At 43.2% G+C, this 23,081-nt stretch overlaps 1 protein-coding gene across 3 annotated transcripts in view; it reads left to right on the top strand.

Moving 5' to 3' along the window:
* PRKG1 (protein kinase cGMP-dependent 1) overlaps positions 1-23,081 on the top strand; it is a 1,249,639-nt gene that overhangs the window by 1,105,648 nt on the left and 120,910 nt on the right. The gene's annotated exons all lie outside the window — the stretch shown is intronic.

Raw genomic sequence — 23,081 nt, 5'->3', positions numbered from 1 at the left:
AATCATTATCACTGTTATAGAATGTACAGCGTTACTCGTATCATTATTAAGACATGGACCGTTCCTCCAGCCTGCTTTACTTATCTCTACGCCCCCACCCCCAGACTTCTATAAGTATTTAAGGAAGATGCCTTTGGAGAAAATGTCATTTTAGACAGAGGTATATATTTGGGGTTATTAAAAGTGTGTTGGGTGATGCCTGCCCCTGTTCCTTCTCGGCATTCTGGCCTTGCTAGTCTCATGGCCCGAGGGCTTTTTCGGTTAACTACAAGGATCGCGGACTCTCCAAGGGCCTGGGGGTGCACTGTCTGCAGGCAGTCCTCCAGGCTCTTTCTCACCGCCTTTCTGTGGATAAGTCGATCAGAAAAGCCAAGTGCCTGGCCCAAGGGAAAGCACTGTAAAGCACCCCGTTAGCAGCCGTGGGGCCGGAAGAGGCTGTGTCAGTGGGGCATGCCCCTGGGGGCCAGATGTGAGCAGTACGGAACGATGGAGTTGAATGTTGAGCTGCATGAGCTCCAGGGGAAGAGGGGTCCCGCTCGATCCCCACATCTCAGTTCTGGAGACCCCTCGGCCCTGGGTCTCTAGAACCAGAGCGGCAACATAGCCACAGAACGACATCTGACACCGATGCTCTTTATCTGGTTCCCAGAAACAACATTACCTGGTCATCCTTTGCTTCGTTTGCCTCTCGCCTTACCGAGGATCTACTGAGAACAAGGCCTTGTGTTTGGTGCTGTGAGAAGAGTCCAAGGGGCAGCACAGATGCCGGTTTGGGGGGCTCGCTTCTATTAGAGAAGATGTAGCCTCCGCACAAGGCAGAAAATAGGAAGGGTCCAGAGCACGCACTTGCGCTGTGATTAGGTGGGTCTGGAAAGCACAGGAGAGGCAAGATGAGCAGAGTGAACCACACAGCGACCCTCGCGAGGGAGCAGGGAACTGTGGCAGTGTGCCGGCATGGGGCTGGGTGAGGGCGGCCGGAGGAAGTGCTGTGACAGGTGCTTCATACACACACTGGGGCCGGTTCACCAAGAACACTCTTTGTTGGGGTGAGGGTAACTGACGGTTTTAGGCAACCAGATAGTGTCCATCACTGTATCACTGTATTTGGTAGAATGATCCTAGAAGGCTCTGTAAAATGTGTTACGGGTGAAGTAGGAGCGGGGATATCTGGTTAGTATCTGTCAGCCCAAGTGGTGGTCATGAGACCGGCTGGAGGAGAAATGCATTAGGATGAAAAGGTAAAACCAAAGGGCTTACTCCTTGACCGAAAGGAAAGGGCAAGGAAGAAACTAGGGGTGTAGTCAGGATTGAGAGATGATCTAGAAGTTGTACAGAAGAGTCGGTTTGGGAGGCACAGTGGTTTTCCCTCAAAAACATAACGAACTTGACGTACCAATGGGACACTCAAGAACAGATGCTCTGCAGGAGATAGAAAAGGTGGGACAAGAACTCTTGTCGGAGTTACCTTAAAATTAACTTCAAAGTTGCTTACCTAGAGTTAGCAGCTGAAGTCATGGGACTGGACGGAATTGTGTCAAAGAATAAAGATAAAAGGACCAAGGTTAAAATTTGGGAAAATTGTTACATTGAAGGAAGAGGCAGGAGAAGACACACCAGTGAATAGAACTGAGGTGTCAGCTCTCAGAGCAGGTACGTAAAACCTCAGAATCCAAGAGAAGTTCCAAGAGAGGAAGGACAGTCGGCAGTGTCCAATCCAAGTGGAAGCCAAGAGGCAGACAGATAGAGAAAAGGCCAATAGTTCAGGAGCCTGGGAGAAAAAAGCTTCAGTCAAGTGGTGAGAATGGAGTCCAGGTTGCAGAGAGCAAGTGGGTGCTGAGGAAGTTAGATCACCTAGACTAAGGGTTCTTTCTTTCAAGAACTTGGTGAAACGGATGGAGGGAGGGAGGGAGGGAAGGAAGGAAGGAAGGAAGGAAGGAAGGAAGGAAGGAAGGAAGGAAGGAAAAGAGGGAAGGAGGGAGGGAAGGGAAAGGAAGGGGGAACATGAGGCATTGGCGGGTCTTGGAGAGCGTCCTTGTGATGAGTACATACGTGCATCCCGGAAAATGGAGGAAATGAAATACTAAAGGGACCGTTTGATGGAAATGGGGCCACAGGGGAGGAAGTTGTGGGCAAACAAGGAAAGAATACTTGGAGAATGTATGCTTTTCTTTTCTTCTATTTTCTAAGAGGAGAAGTAGAAAATTTGTAGAGGTTTAGATAAGGAAAGCTATGGGAACTCAATATGGTCTTGACCTTGTCTCTAAAACATAGAGCAAGAAGAGCATCTGGCTGGCTCAGTTGGAAAAGCATCTGATTCTTGATCTCAGGGTCATGAGTTCGAGCCCCGCACGGGATGTAAAGATGACTTAGAAATAAAATGTTTAACAAAATAAAGTATAAAGCGACAAAATCTGGCCAGGGAAGGAGTGTGGGTGGGGCTGAGGATGTGCCAGGTGACTAGGGTATCCCATCAGTTTATATCCCTACAGTCCTTCATAATTTGGGAATTTTCACATGCATGGCATCCCACCTGGAAGGTAGGCAGGATGGTCAACAGGAGAGGAAATGGAAGCCCATAGAAGTTTAATAACTTGATAAGATTTCCTGGTAAATGATAAAGCCCAGATACATCAGAGGAACAAAGTAGATGGGATTTTGTGGGCCATCTGGTCCTGCTTCTTCAATTTAGTTAACTGTGGGCCTGAGGACTGAAGGAGCACCACATAGCATCGTGCACATACTTTGGCCCTCGTCCGAATTTTCTCTTTTTCTCAAATGTGGTCATATACGCTTTGCACCGGGCGGTGCATGGGCTTTGTCAAAACAAAATTCACTAGTTGGATCGTGACTGCATCATGTTTGGGCCGTTGCCTAATACTTAATAGGGACAGTTACTTAAATTCTGAGTCTCAGTTTCCCTACCTGCAAAATAAGCTCACATTACCGAAATGTGAGCTTGGTGGGAAGGTCGGTTTATTGTACACGCAGGTCCATGCACAGCATAGGATGTGGAGTAAGCGTTCAGTAAACACGTTCTCCTTTTCTTGCAGAAGGCACAGGAGCCCCTCTGATTGGGCAATTTTTCCATCTAATTGGCAGAAGTTTATCCTTAGGAACACACACTGAGAGGACACCTCGAGAGAGGTCTTTCAACAGAAACCTAGCCTGCACGTAGAACTCACCACACGCATTTCTGCACTCTTAGAAGGGAAGTTGCTCTTCCCACCAAATGTCAAATTCACAGCTTGAAAAACAACCAAACTGTAACTGAAGCCTCCTGTCAGGAGCCTGCTGCTGGCACCTAATTTATGGCCAATTAGGGGAGCACCCGGGCTTCATCCCATGCAAACAGATGGCAGACGTTAGACCTGTCAACAAAAGGAGCTTCTTTCACAAATTTACAACTGCGGTACCACATTACAGAAGCCCGTGATTACGCTTTATCATTCCAGAAGGAAGGCAAAAGCACACTATTGTAACTAATCATGCATGGCAGAATTTCTCTTAAAAAAAAAAACGCTCCTTGACGAACTAGAAAATGATACACCGATACCTGGTGGTCCCACGAATCTGCTGATTCGTGTCTCGTAGCCTCATCCTGGTCTTTGTAACTGTCTGCAGTGATTCCAGAAGTTGCAAATTGACTGCAAAGGGATATTTGTCTAACAGGCCAGTCTGTTTCCATTAACACAATTTTCGAATATTTAAAAAATGATTAGGTGTCTTTAGCACCTCTTTTTCCAGAATCCGTGAAAATAAGTACGTTAGAATGTTTCGTAATCAGTTAGGCAGTACCCTACTACTTTACTGACGTGAGTTGTTGATGAGGCTAGAAATTCAAGAAAGACTGTATTTTTACATGTTGAGATCATTGTTAAAAAGGGTAGCATAACTACTAGGATTAAAGAGTTTTATATTTTTCCCCAGGAAATTAAGGTCTAAGTAAGTCCTGACTCTATCCCTGATTTAGTGTGTAATTTCCAAGACATAGGCAAACTGGTTATGAAAATTGAAATGTTTTCATATTGGTTAGGAAAGAGCAGTGGTCTGAGCTCCCTGCCTGTCTCTTCTAACCCTCTACTGCCCTGGTCATCTGATTCCCCCACCCAAGACTCTCCCAATCTCTCCCCAATCCAACAACTAAAAGCTAACTTCTGGCAGACCCCAGGACTAATATCCATTCTGATTGGTCAATTCTTGTATCACACTGTTAATTATTTTGACTAGAACCCTGGTAATCTCAAGCTAAAATAACACCTCATCACCATTGCTTTTCAGACTTTGGTTTTACCGTATCTGTGGCTTAAACAAAATCAATTAGAAAGAAAGCAACAACTTTTCTGGCTCCGTGGGGGTGAAGCTTTCAGAGTACCCAAAAGTCTTCCCTCTATCCCTCTTAATCATTCCAGGTGATGCCTCAGCGCCTCACTCCCACCCCTGCCACATGGGAGTCTAGGCATCACTAAAATAATTTACAAACCGTTATGTGCTAACCTTTTCATCACAGACACTTGGGATATTTGATCTCACTTTGGGGGCTGTCTGGCTTGACACAGGACTCAGGTGTCATTGAGACAGAGCTGGGGATGAAGACCAAGAACTAGCCTAGAGGAAGACAAGCATGCTGTGTATAAAAATAATGAGATTAGGAGGGAGTCTCAAATATCAGATTACAGGACATTACAAATGGCAGTCAGTCTCAGAAACGGAGAGATCTCTGTGGATCAGGGAAGCAAGGATGAGTGTGGGTGAGGTTTTTAACCTCCTAGAATTCATGTTGCCTCCTGTGTAAGAGGCGTTATCTCTGCCATGTATTTAAAAGAGGAACAAGACTCGAGCTGCTAGACTGGTGCTTAGGAAGCAACCCGTAAGTCTAAGGATGGTCCCAAGGCTCATTAAAAACGGGGAAGCAAACAGCTTCCCAGGAAAGACTGGACCATGAGAAAAAGTCACCGGAACAGGTAAACTGAATGCTGTTTCTCAATACCCATGCAGGGACTTAGGTATTAAAAATGGGGTTAGAACTAGACTATAGGAAATTTTATGTGTATTCATTAAGAAAAATAACAGTTAATACCTGCGTCCTGTGTCGGATACCTGGACATCCACAAGACACAAATTCAACCATAGGTCTGAAAACTCATTATATAGAGTCAGCTCAGTTAGGGACAAATCTGTGCCTATGTGACAGGATGTTTTTTGTTCCTCTGCCAGTGCCAGTAGCAAAATCTCCATCTTCCAGCCACCCTGCCCTCCACCTCTAGTTCTTTCTAGTACTGGTCGCCAGCTCTTTAGCCACACCTACATCAGTCTCTAGAGATCTTGCTTCTGACCTGGTCTCTGCCCTGATTGCTCCCCAGCCTTCTTGTCTCCAGTGGATCGGTGCCTTCCTCCACTTGTCTTTGTTGGGGCTTTTCAGGTGTTCAACTCCACGTTCAAAGAAGAATAAACAGAAATACTAAATCCACTTCATCCGTGCCCTGGGCTAGGTATATCAGTGAGTCAGCCGGACAGGAGCCAGGAAGCCTCCTATATGAGGACTCAGAATGTCAGAGGAGATGGAAACATACAGAGAAACATCACATTTATCCAGCTTCTCTCAGGGGGGGTGCTTGATGTGTTTCTGGTAAGCAACTGGTGTTGGGGCTGAGCTCAAGGAGGAGCAGATGATCGCTAAACTGCCCAACAAAAATGGCGGGGGGTATTAACAGCACAAGTTTTATTTTCTGAGTATGAAGCCAGAGCTGTATGACTTAAACCAGAGGTTGGAAAACTTTCTCTAAAAAGGGCCAGCTAGTAAATATTAATGCTTTGTGGACCCATTGTTCTTGGTTGCAGCTACCCAGCTCTGCTGTAATGCAAAATGAACCAAAGGCAGCACATAAATGGAAGAGCATGGCTGTGTTCCAGTTGGCTTTGTTTATGGATACTGAAATTTGAATTTCATATTCTTTTCAGGGGTTAAGTAGTATTCATCTTTTGAGATTTGTTTTGTTTTTCCACCATTTAAAAATGTCAAAATCATGCTTAGCTAGTGGCCATGTGAGGAAAACAGTGGGCTGAATTTGCCCTGCGAGGCATAGTTTTGCCAACCCCTGACTTAAATGATGTCAGAGGATTGAGGGGTGCCCCCACTAGTCCTGTTTGATTTCCCTCCATGCTGTGCTCAGCCGTCGTTTTTTTTTAATGTTTATTTATTTATTATTTTAGAGAGAGAGAGAGAGGGAGGGGAGGGGCACAGAGAGAAAGGGAATCTCAAGCAGTCTCAGCACTGACAGTCCAGCTTGAACTCACGAACCATAAGATCGTGACTTGAACTGAAATCAAGAGTCAGACGCTCAATCAACTGAGCTACCCAGGTGCCGTTAAGCTTTCTTTGTTTTTGATCCTCGGTCATCTTATTTCAACTCCTGCATTCTCTAGGACTTCACGTTAGGCTTGCATTAATTTAAGTAACGGCTAATTAGAAATTAAGATGATTCTTTGCAAGTTATTTGCATTTTGGCGACATACCCCAAAGATGGAGAAATCCTAAAAATCCAAACGATCTTAGTATTTCAGGTGCCATGAGGGAGGCCAGTAGGGGAAGGATTTGGGGACAGCAGGCTCTTTCAGGCACACTTCTGACCCCACCAGCCAGGTCAGTCTCATGAAGGCCCACGCACCCAGTGGTGTTTGCCCCGCTAGGTCACCTGTGTCCTTGTCTTTATATAACTTGCCATTCTGTGTTCACACGATAGGACTACAGGGACCACATGCTACACTGCCTGGCGTCACATTGGTCAACTGATAGGGTGATAAACTTAAAATATTTCACAGCCTCAGTCTTTCCTACAGCCTAGATGGATTTTATGTTGGTTCGTTTTCCAGAGTGAAATCTGGGGTGATGTGAAGATATTTGCAGGCTGATCACAAAAACCAAGTATACCTTGCTAGGATTATATCAGCTGCGATCATTTGGGCTTGTCTTTTTCTATGGCGCTGTTATTGATTGGTGTGCCTTCTAAAAAAATATGAAGCAGAAAAGATAAAATCCAGAAGTTTAGAAGAGAGACATGATATTTACTCCATTTAATGATGTGAGTTGAATTACAGCACGCCCTGAGGAAGCGTGAGCTGAGTACAAAATGAACACATTTCCACTAGAGAAAAGCGTATCTAGGGACTATATTTGTGGCGTCAATAATGGAAAGAAGTGGATGGGACAGCAATTTGTCACATGGACCTGCTCGGTGCTTTAGAATGGTACCTCTTTCTCCTACTGCAAGTCCTTCGAGAAATGATGCCTAGCATCACTGGAGAGCGATTTGAGAAGGCACAACCCCTTTCTTCATCCACCCAACTAGAACTTACTGGTTACCTGCCATATGTCAGCCACTCAGACGTCTAGCAGCTGGGGATCTAAAGGCAAATACGTAACTATTATATGACTTATTTTTATCCCTGCTGTATGGATAACTTCCAGCTTTAACCTCTTAAGTCATGAACCCACGGGGGTTCTAACAGTCCCCTTTTGTAACTTCTGACTCTGTTCAAAATCAAGGAAGTCCGATGTCCTTAATATGTTGGTACGTCATTAATCAGAATGCACTACATTTCTTTGTTTGAAAAACTCTGTTAAGAACCTTTAGATGGCAAGTGGATTAGTTAGAAAGTCATAGCAGAGATTTAAGAAGGAAAAGTGGGAGAGACCTTAGAAGCTGGGGCTGGACAAAGATTTTCTCTAAAGGGCAAGACAGCAAATATTTTGAACTTTGTGGCTTACGGTCTGTCATTTGGCCCAAGGGTCATAGTTTGTGAATCCCTGTTACAGGTCAGTTTTATTTTACAGGTGACGGAATCGAGGACCAGAGATGCCCTCAAATCCCACTGTTTAAAAAGATTTAATAAAGATGGATAGTACAATTACATTCTTGTCTTCTAATGCTGTATCTTAGAATTTTGTAACTTAATGAGACTCGGAAAAGCCTGTCTTCCAAATTCTTTAGAAACAAGAAAGGTAGGTCTCAGAGGGAATATGGAGCATCCCAGGTCTTTACTGCCAGTGATGGGATTGCAACATAGCCCTCATGACCTCGGCTTTAGTGCTTTTTTCACCTGAATTATGCTATGACCTGAATTACCAAGATAGAAAACTCATGCATGTATTAATTCAACAAGCACATAGTGAGTACCCGCTCCATGTTGAGCCTTAGGGTCAGTGCTGTGATGAATAGAAATGCGTACAAAGAGGGGCGCCTGGGTGGCTCAGTCAGTTAAGTGTCCAACTCTTGATTTCAGCTCAGGTCATGATCTCAGCTTTCATGAGTTCAAGCCCCTTGTCAGGCTGTGTGCTGACAGAGCAGAGCCTGCTTGGGATTCTACTCCCCACCTCCTCGCCGTCTCTCTCCCTCTGTCTCTGCCCTTCCCCAGCTTGCACTCTCTCTCTAAATAAATACATAAACATGTTTTAACTGCATAAAAAGAGAGAGTTGGTTCAAGAGGCTCATAATAATGGAAATGAACAAACAGAGTAATGGTATTATTGACAGTTTGTGAATTGAGCTAAAATATTCTCATTGAACTAAATCTATAATGAATTCTGCTGCTTCTAAGAAAAAAAAAAAAAAAAAGATAAGTGAGTAAAATCCTTGACTTGCAAATGGCTGCTGACCTCACTGCTTCAAACCCCCGCTGTGGCTAGGTAGCTGAATCACCGAATTAAAACAACGAGTTTATTATTTCAGTTCATTGATTTCCTGAAAGCATCTGTGAAGCCTGGACTCCACCACTTACCTGGCTTGCATAGTAAGTGGGGCTCTCCTGTCACGTTTCAGATCCCACCCTACCCTTGCTGTGTCGTATGTCCGATGCTTGTTGGTCTGTTCTGATTCGTAAACTGCAAGCTTGAGGAGGACAGAAGCCACGTTCGTGTTGTTCTCCGCTGACTCCTCAGATCTCAGCACAATGTCAAGGAGTATGCTAAGCCCTCGCTAAGAATCTGTCAGAATGAAAGGACGCATAACTCTGTATCAGTCAGGGTCCCATCAGGAGAGAAGCCACACAGAGTAATCTGAGCAAGAAAAGTTGGTTGTAAAGAATTAGTGACGGTAATAGGGGATTGGAGTAACAAGCTAGCCAGAAAGGAAAAGAGTTCCAGAGAATTCAGAGACAGTAGATATAAGAGGCACTAGCCCCAGGCCTGCACGAGAGCACTGGCTGGAGATCTTCCCCAGCCCTTCCTTTGTCCCGCCCCCACCTACCCTGCTGGTGCCTTGCCCTGGAGCAGGGGTCCTGAAACTCCGCATTGTGACATTGTGGGCCAGACACGGTGGCCAGACATTGTGGGTTTGTCACGGTGCGGTCCTATGCCTCCTAGGGGGTCTCTCAGGATCCCGACTTCTCCCCACCAGCTGGTAGTAACTCCCCACCACCTATCAGTGTGACAACCAAAAGTGGCTCCAGACATTGCCAAATGTCCCCTGGGGGGTGGGGGGAGCATCACCCCAGCTGGAAGGACATGGCCGTGTGATGGCAGCCAGGTGCCGTGACCCCGAACCATAGCACGTGTGCCCGAAATCCGCACTGGAAAATTGGAAAGCACAGAAAAATATAAATATAATTTTGCCATTCAAAGGTAACTACCGTTAATATTTCGGTATATTTCCTTAAATAGTGAGATCACACTGCCTAGGAGTTCAGGGAAAGCCATCCACAGGGTGCTGTAAAACCACCTGAGGGGGGAATCCCCTGGGGAAGCTGTTGGCTGCTGGGTGTTCCTGGTCTCCAATACTGTCATTGCCGGCCACAGGAGAAGGGACGAGAAACTCCCAGCACCCCGGAACACGAAGCAAAACCCTCATTCCTGTGGTATCTCCCCGGTGCCCTGTACGGACAGAGTCTCAGTGCCAGTTGGCCAAAGAAAAAACAACTGGCCCAGATCTGTTTTTACAGAGCAAAAAGGGTGAATTTAGAGCCGACAGGCAGGAAATCAATAACCAGTACAGATTCCACACCAAATCCTATTTGAGGTCCAGAGCAATAAAGATAAATAGCAAAGTCTGTCTGCCCTGGACGAACTCCTGGTCAGATCAGATGCACTGAAAATCATCATGAGAGACCATTCCAGTTCAAAAGTAATAATAATGATCGTGGAGAACAGAGGATGGGGGAGCGTGTCGTGCCTGGAGCGTCCCAGAGGACTTGCTGGTTGAGTTCACATGTGAAACAGGTCTTTAAGTTTCGGGGGCGGTTGTACGTGCAGGAAGGGAGGGTGGAGTCTGCTCCCGTCCAGGGAAGGGCATGCACAGAGAGAAGGGATTGGGAGAGGCCAGCCTACAGTAACTAGCGGCAAGGGCGGGAACAGAGGGCTTGGGAGGTTAGGCACTGGACAGTCCGTTGGGTGGGTGGAGTGCAGGGAGACGGAGTTGGAAAGAAGAGAGGTAGACAAATTAGGAAGAAATCTCTCAGATGCAAAGAATAGGGATTCTGTCCCACTGGCAGCGAGCATCCAACAGGAGGCTGCTGCTGCTGCCAACGTCTGCATTTGGTTTCGAAGGAGGGAATGGAAGGTTGATTCCAATGAGCAGAACTCAGGCAGGGAGGCTTATGGGAGACTTGCAGCAGCCCCAGGGATCGCCCTGACTTTGGGGAGTAATTGAATGCAGGAGATAAGACAAGGGCTTTCATCTTGGGCAGCGTGGTGGATGTCTCTAGCCGATCCACAGTATGGGACATACAGCAGGCTGAGACGGAGGGAGGTCGATTCAGTTATGGATGTGAGAAGGTCCACCTGTGCAAGTTGTATTGTGCAGACGGAGAAGTCCGTCGGAGGTGGGAAAGGAGTGTGTACGTTTCCTGACAATCAGCTGATGAATGGAAATTGATGTGGGAGTTGACAGCTAATCAGTTTTAAGATCTTACAATCACGGCTTTGGTGTTGTTAATGACAGTGATTGTTTCACCTTACCTTGGTGGATAAGTAATTCACTTTCCCCCCATAAAAGCTTAAATCCATTCTGTGTTTCTGGGGCTTGCCTTCCCTCCCCGCTTGGATGTTTGAAAAACGGTTATTTAGTGATTCAGCACTGCCTTTGGAACTCATTCGCCAGTTGTGTGAATGAGTAAGAAAGTCTGTTTCCATGTCTGAAAAATCAGTCTGAATTTCTTCCATCACAGAGGTAATATTTGAACTTTGATATTTGAAATTCCCCCAAAGGGTCTTCTGGGGGGTGTTGGGGCTATTTGTTTGAGGGGGTCATAATGCTACTGGGATTCTAGAGCTCAAGCAGGAGGGGGGAGGGTTGCCAGGGTCACCTTCTGATCAATTTTTCTTTAAAAACCAACAGTGTCATCGTTAGATTTGAAAGTTGGATTCTAGGTTAGATACTCACGTTGCTTTTCTTCTGGTCCAGTTAAGAGGTTTTGCTTCCTTTAGGAGAAACACTTCATTGGGGAGACCGTTATTACGGGCCCAGCTGGGTCATAAAGATCTAAGATTTGCATTTTTTTAATTTCTCAATCTGGCTAGCAGTTGGTACTCATTTTGAAACTTTTAGGATAGACACATGAACTGGATTAGCATCAGCTACAAGAACCGTGAAATCTTATTCCTAGACTAAGCTTTACTTAAAGAAGGACCTTTCAGAGTGTACCCGTTTAGATGGAGTTTAACGGTTGTATTAGACACAGCCCTGCCACGTTCGTGTAATGGAACAATTATGAAAACAGAAACCAGGCTGGCAAAGGCAAATTATGATTTGGTTGTTGAGAAGGATGATGTTGTCCTACCCAGTAAACCTGAGATAGTATATTTTCATCTAGATGAGAAACCTGCAATCTCACCGAGTGAGAACTTTATGTTGCATTATTTTCTCTCTGTTGTGTTTTGTTTTGTTTTTACATTTTTAGTCATTCAGTATCAGGTGATTATAAGCATCATGACTGCTCACTGAGAAAAATTGGGAAGCACAGAAAAATAGAATTCTGCCATTCAAAGGTACCTACCAGTCATATTTTGGTATATTTCCTTAAATAGTGAGATCACACTGCCTAAGTCCGTTTTCTACTTGGTCCACCTACAGACACAGCCTACGCAAATATAGAGATAGGTGTAAGTAGACAAAGTTACCCTGTCATTTGTTAAACATTTGTGCCAATCTCAAAGCACATTGAGATTAGTAGATTGGTGACACACATATACATCCACACGTGATTTCTCAAAGAGCAAGCATACAAAGAATGCTTTTTCTGCTCTCTTGTAAAGATAAACTTGGCTCCAGACGGCCAAGGTATCATGTTGCAAAACATACAGCTTTTAAGTAGAGAGCTGGTGTGGGAGCCCATTTCTGCTTTCAAAGCCCATTACATCACATTGCCTTATCACACTTACCGTGCTAAGAAAAACCTCTCATGAGCATCGGCTGAGGACCTTTCTCTCCTTAGTTTCCTAAGTGTGCTGGACCAGGTAAACTCACTTCGATTTTTAATTTTTGTAAAGAATTCTTCGCATGTGACTTCGTCCCTCTTTGGATGCATTTCCTTGAAGAGCTCCTCAGTAGTGGCATTGCTGACTCATGGGATATGCATATATTTTTTTAAATTTTTATTTATTTTTATTATTTTTTTAATATGAGATTTATTGTCAAATTGGTTTCCGTATTTGAAAATCGTCGGGTAGACCTGTTCTCCGGCTCGCTCCCCACTGGTGATGTGTGAGAACATTTGTTGTATTGCACCCTGACCAGCTTGACATTTGGGTTGAAACAGTCTTAAATGACATGATGGGGCGAATCAGCCCCGGGGCAAGAAATAGGTCAACATCCAAGAAGAGTCGGTTTGACATTTATTCGTCTCTTGTAATTGATACATGGAGCCTAGTTATTCGTTTCATTTTTGCAACTGCTCCTTCATCCTGGAGAAGAATAAACACATTAAAAGGCTTCAGAAAATTGTGAGAGCAGAAAAGAGCTCGAATAACCTTTCTCTGAAAGGTCAGGCGTAAATAGGAAAGGCTAACAAGGTACCTGGAAAGGAAGAGTGGACAGGGAAGTGTGGAAATCATCCAAGTGACCAGTTAAATTAAAAGCTCAAAATTATGACATAAGAAGGCTCCCGTTTGTAGATGATGCAGGTTGTGGTCATTGGTGGGGAAGAAGGAAAAGTGTTGAGAGAAGTTATTACATGAATTTCTGAGCGTCTCGATATGCCTTTGTTTTACTATTTTATCTCGATCCAACCACACTACATCCCTATGGGAAAAGAGGACATTAAAAACAAGTCTAGAAAAGAAAACTAAGGGTCGTAGTGGCTCAGTGACTTTCTCAGAGCCACACAGTAGATCTGTGTTACACCTTTTTTATGCTGGTGCTTTTATGCCAGCAAATTGAGTGTCAGCCGGCAAGCTAGATTCCGTTAAGGGCCTCTTTCTAAGAGTAAAGTGGGAGAGATTGAGGTAGAGATACCAAGTATTGCTTCTGACGTATGACAGAATGTCGATCGCCTGAATGAGGCACTAGGAGCAGAGATGACAAGGAGGGACCAAGTCAGGACAGGTTACGAAGACAGACGTGACGGGCTTGAATCAAAGGGAAGAGGCACCCGCAACACCAAGATGCCTGGCCTGCGTTGCTGGTTGAATGACAGTTGGATTCAGGGAGACGGTTTTTGGAGCAGCGAGTCCCGTGGAAGGTGGTTAATGCGGCGATGGCGGAGCTGAGTTTGAGGGACTGGGGAGAGACACAGGGTACACTGTGCGCAGGGAGGCATCTCGGTGTGGATCTGGAACGTTCAAGGAAAGAGGTGCAGACTTGACGGCCGTCAGCCTGGGATCCTAACTGCTGTTAGGAGGCCAGCTCGAGTCTTCCGATTAAGGCTATCTCCTGAGCCAGCTTGAGGAAAGGGTAATTAGCGTATTGTGTGAGGACTAGGGTCCAGTGCAGATCCGACCATCAAATCCCAGATTGACTACTTCTAGCTCTGTGGTCTCAGGCAGGTTACCTAACCCTCTAAGCCTTACCTCTTGTCTCTTGCTCCCCAATGGAGGCCTTGACAAAGTCTGGAGACATATTTTAATGTCACAAGTGGGTTTTCTAAGGGGATCAGGTGGACAGAGGTGAGGGACATTGCTAAGTATCCTCCGTTGCCCAGGACCGCCCTCCGGTGGAGAATGGTCTGATCCCAATGTCAGAAGCACAGAGTCTCGGTAAACCTGCTGTGAACCTCCTACACAGTAAGGGTCATGGTACTCTCCTCACAGAGCCCTTGTGAGGTTCCTTGAGATGATGCGGGTGAAAAACAAGACTGAACCTGTAGGCAGTAACTATTTCAGGAAAGTAAGTCAATCAGTTGGGAGGGAAAAGCAGGCAGAGGACACAGGTTGGGTGGTACTTACCTGTAAGGGATGGTGGAGGGAGAGGTATGTGTGCAGCACACTGAGAAGTAGCACGGAGGGGGAGGAGGAGGGGGAGAGGGAGAGAGAGGAGTAGGAGGGGAAGGGGAGGAGGAAGAGAAGGAGGAGGGGGAGGAAGAAGGGAGGAGGGGGAGGGGAGGGGGAAGAGGAAAAGAAGGGGAAGGGAGAGGAGGAGGAAGGGAAGGGAGAAGAGGAGGACAGACAGAAGAAGGAGGAGGAGAGACAGCGGAGGGGGAGGGGAAGGAGTAGGGGGGAAGGGGAGGAAGAGGAGGAAGGGGAGAGGGGGAGGGGAGGGAGAAGAGGAGGAAGGGAAGGGAGAAGAACAGAGAGGGGAAGGGAGGGGGGGAGGGAGGGGGGAGTAGGAGGAAAAGAAGGAGGAGGGGGAAGAGGGGGAGGGGGAGGAAGAGAAGGGAGAAGAGGAGGAAGAGGAGAGAGAGGGGAGGGGGAAGGGAGGAAGGGAAGGGAGAAGAGGAGGAAGAGGAGAGAGAGGGGAGGGGGAAGGGAGAAGAGGAGGAAGAGGAGAGAGAGGGGAGGGGGAAGGGAGAAGAGGAGGAAGAGGAGAGAGAGGGGAGGGGGAAGGGAGGAAGAGAAGGGAGAAGAGGAGGAAGAGGAGAGAGAGGGGAGGGGGAAGGGAGGAAGGGAAGGGAGAAGAGGAGGGCAGAGAGGAGGAGGAGGAAGAGGAGGAGAGAGAGGGGAGGGGGAGGAGGAGGATCCAGAGTGAAGCATCAGGGATTGGAACAGAACAGGACGGTTCAGTGTGTCAACACAGTTTCTATCTCAAGGCTACTCCCAGAACAGCCATCCAGCAGGGCGGGGATCTCAGGGAGGTCAGTGAGGCTGGGACTGGAAGGAGACCACCCCTGGGATCAACAGTGGATTAGTGATGGGCTTGAGAGAAGAGCTGTAATAAGAGTAAAATGGGACTAGAGCGTCAGGTCGCCAGGGCTTGATAACATCCATGAAGAAGGACACCAAGAGACAGGAAACGCAGTTCATCCCAACTGTGCGTTTGGTCACAAAGTGTTTTAGGGTTGGAGAGGCCATCTTCCTCATAGGCTGGCAGGAAGGCAAAGTCTCAAGGGGACGGTGACACGATAGGGAATGTTACTGGAGGCACTGGAGTCTGGAAGAGAGAGATGGGGTTTGCGGTTGAGGCAATCAAGCGGGGGGTTGCTTTCGGAAGAAGTTGGGGCCATTTCCCTGGAGGAAATGCGATGACCGTGTCACCGTACTTCAGGGCCAGGGAAGCCAATGGAAACCAAGAAATTAACTTTTTCGGAACTTCTCAGAAATCACAACCCTTTCTACTAGTTCTTCCTGAACGGAGTCACCTTCCCCAAATCCACATGTTGCAGGCCGCACCCCCTCCTGCGACCGTATTTGGAGACGGGGCCTTTCCAAGGGGATTAGAGGGTGGGGCCCTGATCTCAAAGGACTGGCGTCCCTGGGGTAGGAGGCAGGGACATCGGTGGGGTGCACACACGGGGAGGGTTCCTGAGCACACAGGGAGAAGGCCTGTGTGTCGGACAGGAGGAAAGGCTTCACCAGAAACCAACCCCGTGGCCCCTTGGTCTTGGACTCCCCGCCCAGGGAACTGGGAAAGAAGCAGATTTCTGTTGCTTAGGCCACCCGCCTGTACTATCTTGTGGTCACAGCCGTGGTTGACTCGTCTGCTTCCGAATCGGAACTTCCATAGATAGAGTGCAATTGAAGAAATAAGATGACCTTTAAAAATAGAACAATATTTCTTTTAAAGAATTGGATTGACCGTGAAGGACGGACAGGAGAGACGGCAGATGTATGGCACCCAATCCTAACCCCAGCCAGTAACCAGCTGGCTTCCACTTTCTGTATTGAGAGAGACCGACCATGTGAGTGACAGTTAAGATTATAGGTACTAGAGTCTGGTTGCCTCTGCACAAACTTATCCAGTTGGCAACTTACCCATTTGCTTTATCTGCCAGACAAGGAAATTCCTGTAAAATAGTTAGTACAGGGGTGCCTGGGTGGCTCAGGTGGTTGAGTGTCTGACTTCAGCTCAGGTCACGATCTCACAGCTTGTGAGTTCGAGCCCCGAGTCGGGCTCTGTGCTCACAGCTCGGAGCCTGGAGCCTGCTTCGGATTCTGTGTCTCCCTCTCTCTCTACCCCTCCCCTGCTCCTACTCTGTCTCTTTTTCTCTCTCAAAAATAAATAAACGTTAGATTTTGCTTGTTATTTTTGTTATTACTAGATTCTCTAAGCATTCATTTGTGACATTAAAGGATATATTTATCTCTTAGCTTCAAATGATTTTTTTTTCTTGTTAAGTGTTTTTCGTTTTTTTTTTTTTCTTTTCCAGTCCCGTAATGATAGCCAAAATACAAAGTCCACGGACACACTGTTTTTTGTAAAGTTGTTAAGCTAGGAACCAGCATTGTCTTTGTTTCCAAAACATTCAAGGCAGAAATAATGTAAGCATACTGTAAAGATACTTTGAGAGAGATTTATTGGGCTGTATTAACATGTCATTTTCAATTTACTTAAGAACAATTTAATGAAAGAAAACATTTTAATGACTTTCATAGTATTTTATGTTCCCATGTCCATTAACTAGCCCATTATAAAAGAGAGAATTGTTGTAACTGGTAACTGACGTAATTGATACAACTGTATAAACTAAAATATATCCGCTATGGATTTTTATTGCTTTTAATAAGTGTACCCTATTTAGTTTTAGACAATTTTGGTAAGCTTTCTGTCAATTCTGTGGATTTATAATTTGTAAATAATTTCTAAGAGGATGTTTGAAAATATTTGATAGATAAAATATCCACTGTTAACATAGATTCTGCTTTGAAAACAGGAAAATCTGGGAGAAAAATGAACATTAGTTTGCATATTCTTATTGAGAAAATGGACATCAAAATTGTCTTGGAGAATCTACTGCATTATGAGAAAAGTTAAATTATTTAGTTATTCATATTTTGTTTCCATTGAGCCAAATGGATTGTTTTAATGAAATTATTAGATACATAAGAAATATGATCTTTGGTTTTCAGGTCAAAACAGTGGTATTTTGGCCCAGAGTGTCCATGGCAGAAAGAGTAATGAATGATGTCTGTTTCTGTTAGTATGTATGTGATATAGGGAAGCAAAGAGACTTTTTAACACATACTTAAAATAATTGGTAAGGCACAGGAAATCTGTCCATTGCATGAACTGTCTGATTTAAGCATACGTAGCAGATATTTTTTAAAGGAGAATGAAATTTATGAATTTGGTGTTTTAGGACATTCTATACTTAGAACCATACTTTTCCTCTCTAACCTAAAAGGCAAAACTATCACATGAGATTTGATTCTAATTTCTTCTGTTCTTAATTGAAAATGAAAGTTGTGCTGCATTTTTTAATCCTTTCTTGCACTTTAATTGCAGTTGGGATTCATGGCTATAAATTTCATTACCATCTAAAATAATTACCCTCATTTAATGTCCTATATGTAATTCCCTGATAAATTGCTAAGTGTTTCAAACCACCTCGCTCATATTTATACCAATGTATGTCTTCATCAGGATCCAAAATTTAGATAAGGAGTTCATTTTAACTACACTTTTGTGCTAAAAATTTATTATTCGTGTAGGTGGATGTTCCAAGAGGCACACGGACACCGGACTTTCAACTCATAAACCATGAATTTTAATAAAACTTTGCTTCAGGAGACTTACTCTTTGCCTTCTGGTCAACACCATGAATGAATGAATCCATCTATCCACTAATTCACTTCAAATTTCTATTGTTCTATTTTACATCAGGCAATATTCTCGTTCTTAAAGAGTAACTGATAAATAAGATAGACCAGGTCCCTGATCTCATGAAAATTCTAGTGTGAGAAAGACAACACATATTTAACGAATCAAGTTTTTAGCAAGTGATAAACTCTAGGATTAAAACAAAATGGGTTAAATGACACAGAGTCATGGCAGTGAGGATCTGGGCTTTTTACTTTCCGTTTGTTGGTCAGAGAAGACCCCTCTGAAGAGGACACACTTAATTTGAGACCTGAATGGCATTAAGAAAAAGCCATGCAAAATCTAGACAAAGAATGATCCAGGCAGAAGATAAAGGCCCTGGGGCAGATGCAAGATTGATGTATTCTAAGGTCAGAGGAAGTATAATAGGAGAGATCAGGCAGAGAGGTCAGAGAGGAGAGACCCGATCTGATTTATGTGTTTAAAAGATGGCCCTGCCTACCGCGTAAGGAAATGGGCCATTACAGTAATTTCCAAGGAGAGAATGGTGGTAGGGACCAAAGGGATTATAGAGAAAAGGGGATTTATTTCAGATTATTGAAGGTAGAATTATAACATTTAGTGTTGGATTTTATGTGGGGTGGTGGCATGAAGGAAAAACGATGATCTAGAACAAACTCTCTGTAAAGAGCCAGAGAGTCAATCTTTTCAGTTACGCAGGCCACTCTTTCCCCATTACAACTAGTCAACTCTGCTGTTATATGTAAAAGCAGCCATGGACAGTATATGAAAGAATGAGTGTGGCCATGTTCCAATAAAACGTTACTTACCAAAGAGGCATTTGGGCCGTATTTGGTCTGCAGGCAGAAATGTGTTGACCCCTGATCTAGAGTAAGTCCTGGAAAGAATAAGGAAGGTTATCCAGAAGAGAAAACAGAGGCTGTGAGACCCCAGCTCTCCCACATTAGTGACACCCTCCGAAACATGACAGATAAGGTAGGGTCACTGGGCCTGGTGGAGAGGAGGCTTCGTTACCCAGAGAAGCTCATTCCTATTTCCCTGGGGCCGCTTTCCACACTAGCCGGAGTGAACCAGGAGACGCCCAGAGTATGTGATTGTTTTGACTTGCTTTCCTTGCCATGCATGATAGAGTTCTTCGGGTGATGGATATGGCATCGTCCTTGATTTCACCATGTTACGCTGTCATGTTTTCTATTGTTTATGTACCTGTGCTTTTCATAAATAGTTTATATTGCAGTTAGTATGTTAACATATATCATTTGTAGCTCTAAATTCTTTAACATGTCATTTACTCTAACTTCCCTCTAAAAATACATAGAATGTATTTCTCTATTTCAGGAAAAAAAATTCATTACATATAGGGCGATTCAATCCCAGAACTAGGGAATCCCTTGACGTGTTACAGAAATCGATAAAATAATACCTGCATTAATTTCTTCAATAAAGCATTTAATTGAATGTATTCTGTGCAGATGCTTTACTGGTACCAGAGACACATGGTTTAAAAAAAAAGAAAAGAGAACCTGGACATCGAAGGGCTCAGTACCTAATCAAGGGGAGTGACCAGAAATCTGCCACATCCAGAACTTTGCAATAAGTGCTCTAAAAGGGCAAACACAGCCACCGGGTAGGATTCAGAAAAGGGCATGTAAGAGAGGAGGCGAGAGGGGTGAGTCAGACGGTGGTTCTCCAAGGACCTACGCTCGGGACCACTTTTGTTTTAATTTCCGATTCATCATGAGAGATGCTTTCGTAAGATAAAATATCAGTGGGTTACTAGAAAAATAAAAGGGAAAAAGGCATAATGTCTGCTTTGAAAAACTATTAGATCGAACATACATAAAATTATGTTTCAATAAAAATATCAGACCAAAGTTAACGCCGCCACGCAAAGAAAGAATCACACAGGTTTATCACACTGAAAGTGTGTCATTGAAAGTGTGTGTATAAGCAATAAGGAGAATGGTTGTTACGGTGATTGGCAGTCATAACAGGGGCAAAATTGATGAGTAATGTAGCAGTTCTCCGCTCGAACTACAGTACTTACACTTTTAAAGAACAGTGTGTATGTCAATATCTGTTCCTAATGTGCCACATGTACCTGTTTCTTCCTTGGTGACTTTTCTAGTCTAGACTGGCTGGATGGAAATGCTATTTGTAGAGAACGATGTGTATTGAAACTTGTGTTTTGTCTAATACGCTCCGAGCAGAGAAACCCATCTCAAAGAGATGTCTGGTTGGAAATGAAGCAGTTGGGTTTAAGACAGTTTCAACACACTTGGGGTGTTCATTTTTATTTTTTACCCAAAATGGAACAAATGATGTTCTAGTTTCATGAATCCTTCGTTAACACCCAGTTCTGTCCATTTATCCTGTAAAGTTAGGGTTCAACTTAAATTATCTTTTAATGAAAGAAAATTAAAATTAAAAGATTCTGGATTTTATACACTTGGGGCTACAATTAGCAAACTAATCTTAAAATATCAGACATTTAACATCGCCCTTCTGTATATGAATTGTATGCAGTTTGTACCAAATGTTTCTCACCTCATGAATTTGGTAATAATTAAACAGGTTTACGCTCTGTTCAAAAAATGTGAGTCCACTGATCTTGGATATCTCAATGGCCAATTGCTATCAAATTTTCCAAATTTAGAAAAATGTTCTAAACTTCACTACTAATCTCTTCTCAGACCAGTACAGTTTACCAGTCATACTTTATCTACAAAAGATTCTGGAATTCAATCATGCTTAGATAAGGGTAAAATATTACAGGAATCTTGTATATAACTAGTTAAGATGGAATAGTTATAAAATCAAAGTGGTTTAGGGGGAAATATCTCAAAATAAAACTTTTAAAACACAGTTTTTCTTTTATTACATTCTTTATTAAGGTGGGACGTATCCTTAACAGTTACAGATTAAAATTGGAAAAGAGTAAGAAATAATACCTTATGCCAGAAACTCTTGCAAATGTTTCAACAGTACAATTACTCAATAAACAAATAAATGAGATTGAGACATTTCATTAATCCCTATGGTATGTTTCTACATCATCAAGGATGTCCTACACTGTTATTTTTTTTCGTTTGACCATTAAGTTGCTTATTATGTAAGCGCAGGCATCGCCTAAAGTCAAGTAAGTACTAAAACAATACAGTTATGACTCTGAAATAGAATTTTAAAATGTCTAGGAAAATTCATGCCCAAATATGAGTGTTCTCAAGGCTGTAGAATTACAAGTTATCTTTTATTCTTTGGAGTTGTTTAGTGCCTTTCAAAATTTCAATGTACTACCATTAGGATGAGAAAAAAAAAGCAAGTATTAAAATTCAAGTTAGTCTGTGTCAGTTGACTAATGTAATAAGCCTAGTCAGGTTCATCAAGGCTCTGCCCTGGAAAAAACTAACCATACAGACATATGAGACACAAAATGTGGTTAACGCTACATGGATTTTTGTTGCTGAAAAATCATAGTAAATGAATTAGCAGAGTTTGTGAAATCAATTCTGAACTTTTGATTTCTGTGGTAATTAGGCCACTTTGAATTATCTTCAACTTTTGATTCCTTTAAAGCTTATAATTATAATCAGTTAATGGTTTAAATTAAATGTGTATTATTTGTAATCAGTTTTCCTTAATGAATAATCCCCATGATATATAAGGATTATTGTGACAAAGGAAAGACAGACGCAAATGTCTAACACTTTGGTGTGTGTGATTTTTCTCCTACAAATAGAAACATATAGGCAGAATAAAAAAATTGATAAGAAAACTGTTTGCTCATAAAAGTGTAACTGCTTTCTCTGAAGTTACTGCCATAATGTTTTTTGAATAGATAACGTTCTTTGTATAGATACTAGAGCCTTCCTTCTGATAGCATTCAACCACTCTTCCCCTCCCATCTTGTATTATATTTCTTCTCTATAATACAAAGCTATAAATTTCTTTAAGGTGCATTTTATTCATGTTGCATAACCACAGTTGCTTGAGTTGTTCCTTACAGATGGCATGGCACAAACACATAAGTGTGTCTGAATTGATGAAGGAAAGGATAGGTGGGTGGGCAGATGGTTGGATAGATGGATGGATGGATGTGGATGGATAATTGGAAGGATATGAGTGTTCATTGGTTTTATTGAACTTGGGGCTCCTTTTCCCCTCTAAGGAAACATATATTCAGATGGTACTTGATAAGATAAACCATTGATAATTATGACTGTGGTAGTTAAAAAATAAAAGAATCAAACATAAGTAACAAAGAGCCTTCATTTGAAGCCACAAAGGGAACTAACAGATTTTCTTCATAAACATACCAAAGAAATGAAAGAATGCTTCTGATATCTTGGACTTAGCTAAGTAGCAAATGTCCCAAGTAATTTGAAATGCTAACTTCATATTTTCTATAAATATACTTTTAAGGATTTAGGCAAGATTCAAATTACGGAAGTCTAATGGGCTGTAATCATATATGCTATTCAAACTAAGAAAGCTTTGTCAAGAGTTCAGATAATGCTTAAAAAATATTTTGCTTAGCACTGGTGAAGTATTTGTAATAGTTCCGGGTTTAAGATGTTACTCTTGGCTCATTTTGACTCATCATCTTTAACTGTTAAGAATAGAATACCATCTTACTTAAAGATATAAACAAGAATATCTGTTATAAATATGTTTGCAGATTTTCTCCCACCCTATTTTAAATTTGAAAAAAAAATGATTTTAAGCACTTTTAGACAAGATCTCTGAACAATTTAGTGGAATAGAGGAGAAAAGATCATGACGACTAAATCGATTAATAGGTATTATTGAATGCATACATAATTTATTATTAGAGAAAGTGCTTTGTAAACTGTAAAGTGAAATATAAATGCTGTCATTTTTGAGCAACATGATAATGCTCACCCCTGGTATCCGGACCACTCTTCTAATAACATAATAGCC

This window comes from Panthera leo, chromosome D2 (genome assembly GCF_018350215.1).
Source record: "Panthera leo isolate Ple1 chromosome D2, P.leo_Ple1_pat1.1, whole genome shotgun sequence".
Classification (NCBI taxonomy): Eukaryota; Metazoa; Chordata; class Mammalia; order Carnivora; family Felidae; genus Panthera; species Panthera leo.
The sequence above is the reverse complement of the archived record's forward strand: the minus strand, read 5'-3'. Positions and strand labels throughout refer to the sequence as shown.